This window comes from Bombina bombina, chromosome 8, assembly GCF_027579735.1.
Source record: "Bombina bombina isolate aBomBom1 chromosome 8, aBomBom1.pri, whole genome shotgun sequence".
Lineage (NCBI taxonomy): Eukaryota > Metazoa > Chordata > Amphibia > Anura > Bombinatoridae > Bombina > Bombina bombina.
In genome coordinates, this window is record NC_069506.1 from 268,894,513 (window position 1) to 268,901,574 (window position 7,062).

Here is a 7,062-nt window from a genome sequence, read left to right on the forward strand (position 1 = left end):
TTTTACTATGAGTACATCACTGACCTCTCTTGTCGGTAAACCTTATGAGAGCGGTGAAGCTACAGAGCCAGATGGCCATCTAACACCCTTCCAGATAACCACGCACGGGAGGCCCACATCTTTGCCAGCTACGGAAGCAAAATCAGATGGCGCTGCAGAAAATAAAGGACCCCATGCAGTGCTTACCTCCTGCTATACTAATGATACCGAGCACTTGAGCGGAGATTCAGCAGCCTTTGTGCCGTTCCATGATGGTGTGGCGGTCCAGGAGTGCCTTGCCCCGCTCTGGAGTTTTGCCCTGATGGAGCCGGGTTTGTTGCTGTACGGTCAGACCACTGCAGCCGAGTCTAGAAGAAGTGATCCTGCAGCGTGCATACGGCCCCACTGGGTCACGAGGGGCCACCAGGTATACATTACTCGGCTTCCTGTCGGTGGTCCGGCTAAATCGCTGAATTTGAAGGTGTGCAGTTGGAACATACAGTGGTGGCGCTGAGCCAGCTACGATTTCCTCTTTTGGAACAAAGAACCGCTCACGAATGATCACCTCTGTAGATACAAGGAGACCTGTGAGAAAATTCACTTCAAAGCAGGTGGTGTAACCCTACGTTCAGGAATAGGCTGACAGTCTTGCAATATTATATTTAGGGGCCCAATGTCTAAGTGCCTTGCAACCTGCACCAGCAGTTTTTCATTAGCTGGTCTATGAGATTCTATGGCTGTTTTCAAGTTTCTCAGTGACCCCTAACAGACATACCTGCCATAACTATATTGTCAACCTTCTCTATGAGGACTTCCTATGAAGGCTTTTATTGCCTGAACAAACATGTCCCCCACTGAGATGTCTGCCCAAGTTTATATGTCCATTTCAGTGTACATTTATTATGTTGAAACGTCTCTTCCTATTAGAATTTACAATATGGACAGTGACTCTGATTTAGAACGTTTTACTTATTAGGCAACTGCTAGTCTTAGTAAGTGTTGTGAACCGTGGAGATAACTCTGTTAATTCAGTTTTGAGCTCACCCTCTTCTATTATGTAAGTATGTTGAAAGTATTAGGGGATTTCATCCATATTTTTACACAATACTGCCTGTACATAATAATATGTGAGGTTCATTATTGTGCCAACTGTAATGTAATGAGTCACCTCCCTACCACTAGTGTTTTCAATATTGTCTACCCACACTGGAGCTGCCCTCTATCATTCTGATAATTATATGACTGATTCTAGTTCCATAACATAACAATGTAAGTAAATGCACTGTTATTATTCATTTAGTTTTTACCTAATGTGTATTGGTGCTATACTGTATTTGGGTAACTCTACAGGATTACTTAATATCATAGGTTTACAATCTGGGACTGAGTCTATTATGGCCTCTAGAATTAGGGCTCTTATTATATAAGGTTCCAGCAATTTATTGGTACGGTACTCAGTTGATATAACCAACTCACTCCAAGCATGATGTGTTCTCTTAAGCCCTAATCAAAGCCCAGTAAGATATATGTACTTTTGTATGGGCTATAGCAGTGAGACCATCCTGAACCTTACTCTCCAAGCTTATCATCTTTGTTTTGACTACCTAAATATATGTTTTAGCGGTATTACCAAATCTACTGGTTGCCCCATATATAACTATGAGTCTTGATACTGCCCACACACCGCACATTGAAAGATAACTCATACCCATTTCTGAGCCATCTTCACTATTTATGTAATATATATCCGGTAGTAACCCTCTAAGTCCTCCCATGTAGTCTCTCTATTCCAATTTATTGCCTTTGAAGGGGCTACGCCTTCCTGTTGGAGGCATTTCCTGTGTTGTTCTTGATGTTTATTTAATGGGGGATCCTTGGTTGCATTCCTTTAAATTTAAGTTAAGTATAAAATGTAGGTTTGTCTAGTTTGAGGCCCAAAAGTGGTCCCCTGAGCACCCTTGAAGGTCTCCAATATTATAATCCCTCCTCTGAGTCAGTTAAGTCTTTATGGGTCTATGAGTGGCCCTTTGAAGCTATGGAGGCACATACTGTATATTCCTAAAAATAAAAAAAAAGGTTCCATTCATATTGTACATCTGCCTCACAGTTTTGTATGTCTTCCTTTATTATACTGTATAAGCTTGCACCAACAAAACAATGGATGTACTCAGTGTATATGATATCGACAAATTGTTTAATGTTGATTTTTTATTTTCTCTGAAATAACCTCAATAAAAAGATTTAAAAAAAAATGTATTCTCTATCTGAATCATGAAAGAAAAAATTTGGGTTTCATGTCCCTTTAACACTCCCATTCAAAGCTGGAGGTCTAATGCTCCCTAACATAAAATTCTATAATCTCACAGCGTTAGCTAAATATGCCATAGATTGGATTCTAGAAGGGGACTATGTTACATATATGAAGTTAGAAGCAGATCTATGTGCCCCTTTTGCTTTAAAGGGGCAGTCAAGTCCAAAAAAAACTTTCATGATTTAAATAGGGCATGCAATTTTAAACAACTTCCCAATTTACTTTTATCACCAATTTTGCTTTGTTCTCTTGGTATTCTTAGTTGAAAGCTAAACCTAGGAGGTTCATATGCTAATTTCTTAGACCTTGAAGACTGCCTCTAATCTGAATACATTTTGACCACTAGAGGGCATTAGTTCACATGTTTCATATAGATAACATTGAGCTCATGCACGTAAAGTGACCTAGGAGTGAGCACTGATTGGCTAAACTGCATGTCTGTCAAAAGAACTGAAATAAGGGGGCAGTCAGCAGAGGCTTAGATACAAGATAATTACAGAGGTAAAACGTGTATTATAACTGTGTTGGATATGCAAAACTGGGGAATGGGTAATAAAGGGATTATCTTTCTTTTTAAACAACAAAAATTCTGGTGTTGACTGTCCCTTTAAAAGCCCTTTTGAACTGCGAGGCAAAAAATGTACCTCAAACTATCGCCCAATATATGGTAATTAATAATGTGATAACGGCATGGCATAAGATAGGTAAGGAGGCAGGATTGAATGTATGTGTTTCTGGACTTCTACCAATTATGGGTAGATGGTCCAATAAGGGCCTTACCAATGTGATCCAATGACAGGATACTATACTCCATTCTATCAAAACATTTGAAATATCAAGGAAGGAATTTCAACTACCTAACACAGACTTTTATGCGAACTTCAGGAGACATATGGGAAGGATTGGCAACTAGGAGGCCTAGAAAAAGTTATTAGAATGTCCCAACAAAAGAAATATGCAATCAATACGATATACAGCTTTCAGATGGCATACAAAGCAGAATCTTATTTACAGATAGTCCAGAATAAATGGATGGGAACATATAATACGATCATACCTGCTGAGATAACAGATAGTCTACATACAGCAGTTAAGACTTCCAGCATAACAACCTGGAGGAAATCACACTAGCAAGATGGTACAGGAATAAGGACATAGTATGTTTTAAGTGTGTAGCCAAAGAAGCAGACTTAGAACATTGTCTCTGGTCATGTCCAAAAGTCAGACAGTTCTGGGCAAAAATTCAATACTGGCTAAACAGGATGCCAGACTATAATCTACAACTCAGTAGTAGAATGGTTCTCTTCCTACATCCGTGTACAGACTGGCGAGATAACCCAAAACTAATCAATACGGCGATCCTATTAGGGCGTATGTTAATACTAGCTAAATGGAAAGCAACGCAAGCACCTAGTATAGCACAATTTGGAACCGAGATGATAAATCAAATGAATATGGAACAATACAATATACCTCCGGACTCGGAGAAAGCATTAAAAAAGTTCTTCTACAAATGGCTGAAGGTAATAGAGGCACAGTCAATAAATACCCAGCTACAAATTATCAAGCCCCTAGTAAAGTCTGAGGTGGTAAAATATTGGATAAGCACACATGAACTGCCAAATGAATGGAGTATCTTATTTTGAAAGGGGCTTCCTTCGTTGCAATAATCCCACCCACCCCTCCCCACCTCCCCTTGGCACACCAAAAGGGAATTTGTATTTGGTTCCTCCCAGTACATATTAAGAGTTGGTTGATACTGAGGAAGATGCCTAGGTATCTCTTAAGAGTATAGTCCCACTAAGATGATTACTAGACCTGCATGTATCAAAAGGAAGGGATGTAATGTTATTACATGGGGGAAGCCACGTCAAAGCTAAGCTGTTTGTTTTCCCTGTGCTTGTTTTATGTTTTTTCTCTCATGCTTTGATTGCTAGTTTTCTGTGTTTTGTTGGTTTTCTGTGGAACCTGTAAACAGGAGGAGGTGATTTAGAATTAGACTTGTGCGCAGCGAAAAAATTAGTTTTGGTTAATTTTGGATCGATTCGGATGTTTTCGAATTTCGTTTTCGGATCGATTCGAATTCGGATACATTCGAATGCATTAGTTTCGGATTCGTTCGGATTCATTCAGATTCAAATAAATTCGGATGTATTCGGTTTGGATTCGATTCGTAAATTCGGAAGTTCGGTATGTGTTAGGTGGGATGTGCTGTGTTTTAGACTAGTATTATGTACTGTAATATTAGGTGTAACCCATAGCAGAGTGATATAACCTAATATACAGTACAATACTAGTGTAATTGTGATTAGTCCATGGCCATCCGAATGTTACGAATAAATCCGAACTAATTCGGATTTATTCGTTAGATTCTGTGCTACGGTAATTCAGAAATTCGATTCGATCCGAATCTCCGAATTTGACAAATTCGTCCGAATTTAAATTCGGAACGAATCGAAACGCACATGTCTATTTAGAATGTTATAACTTTAAGCTGTATGATATACAGAAGAACAATGTATAGGTACCATCCCCAACTGTAAATCTTGTATAAAACAATAACAATTATATTTAAAAAAAAAAAAAGAAGTGAGAACTTTGGGGATCTTCTTAAAAAATAGCAGTGGATTTTCTTAAACATAAGAATGTATGTTAAAGCATTTTAGATATTTATTACATTTTAAACACATTTTTCCTATATCTAGAAGATACATTTAAGCATATCTATTAAACCTATATAATGACCTTTGTTGAGATTTGCTTAACATTCTATAATCAGATTACACTGTGTAAATTAATATACAAAGTTCTTTCAATGCATAAAACACCCCATGCCCCCAAGATTTTTCCGCATCTTATCATGCCCCCTGATCCTCTCATCTGGCCCCTTGATTCTCTCCCTCATCTCTCCAGACCCCCCTGCTTCTCTCTCCCATATTTCCTGCTCCTCCTCAATCACATCTCCCCAGTCACCCCCACCCCCAATCACATCTCCCCAGTCCTTCCATCAGTGTAGAAATACAGTGATTGGGTGCAATTTTTTAAACTTACTATGTTATGTATATTTTATTTTTTTTATTCATACTTTAGGTAAGGAACATTATAGTACAATTTAGGGATAGATTTATACTTTAGTTTACATTTTAGAAGGTTAGGAAATTAGTTTAAAATAAATTATATATTTTTTTTGTATAATGAGCACAGACAAAAAGAAAATACAAAATAAGATCTTCACAGGCACCCCTGCCCTTCTCCTCAGCCCCGCATCACATCTCTCCAGCCGCCCCCACCCACCCACAATCACATCTCTCTAGTCGCCCCCACCCACAATCACATCTCACCAACCCCCCCATCACATTTCCCCAGCCTTTCCATCCCCCCACCATCACATCTACCCAGTCACTCTCCCCCAATCACACCTTCCCAGAACCCCAACTTCACATATCCCCTGCCAACCCCCCAATCACATCTTCCCAGAACCCAAACATAAAATTTAATCTTCCAACCCCCCAATCACATCTTCCCAGGACCCCAGCTTCACATATCCCCTGCCACTTGCCAATAACACCTTCCCAAAACCCCAACTTCAAAAATCCCCTGCCAACCCCCCATCACATCTCCCCAGAACCCCAACAAAACATATACCCTGCTATCCCCACAAATCACATCTTCCCAGAACCCCAACATTATATATTCCTCCCGCCATCATTTACCTCCAGTCCTCCGTCCCATAACACCTTCACCGCCTTCTAGACGGGCTGCGGCAGTGCAGCATGATGAGGGGGCTGGGATATCGCTTCCCTCATTGGCTGCCACATGGCGATCCTCCTTCACGCTGCGCCCTGTGAGCGGATGCAGCGTGACGAATGGATGGCTCCGGCAGTAACCTTCCAATTGTCCATTCCCCATCAAGTACTGAGTGAGGTGAGTGTGACGGGACCATACATAACGCTGCTTGTGCACGGAATCAGCGCATGTGGCTTTTACAGTTCACTGTCAACTCGGATGTAAAGCAGCTTTCTAATTAGCGAGTTAGGCAGACACGAGGCCTTAGGCACCCGCCTAACTTGCCTAATTAGGGAGCCGCCTTTGCATACACACACACACTCAGGCAGTAATAGGCAGATACACACACACACAGGCAGGGATAGATAGGCATACACACACTCAGGCAGTAATAGCAGACACACACACAGGCAGGGATATATAGGCACACACAGTCAGGCAGTAATAGCAGACACAAGCACTCACGTGTGAGTTTGTGAAAACTTGCCATTGTCATTATGGAGTAAATGACACATATACATACCCATTACGATTATGCATTTTTTAACAATATGTAAATAAATACAAAAAAAAGGCATAATGTCAAAAAGATTTTTATTTTTTTTATTCAACAGTCCTTAACAAAAAACCTGTTCCTTAGTATGTATAAACCCAATTTTTATAAAGCGCCTTTTTTAGTTAGCTCAGTTAAATGAAAAAATATGTAGATATCATTATGAAAAGACCATGAATAATTTGTCATATGCATAAAACATCACCTCTTTAGTGACACAGATCAGTGAGATAGGAGACTGCTTTCCTCAGGGTGATTCCTCTCCTTTTTACTTTCAGTTTTAGCTCTAAGTAGTTATCCGGTCTTCACACGCCCCCTTTGTGATCTTGTTGCTCCATTAGTATAATTGACATCCAATGCAGCCAATTAACATAACAGCTTCCTTTTATATATATATATATATATATATATATATATATATATATATATATAT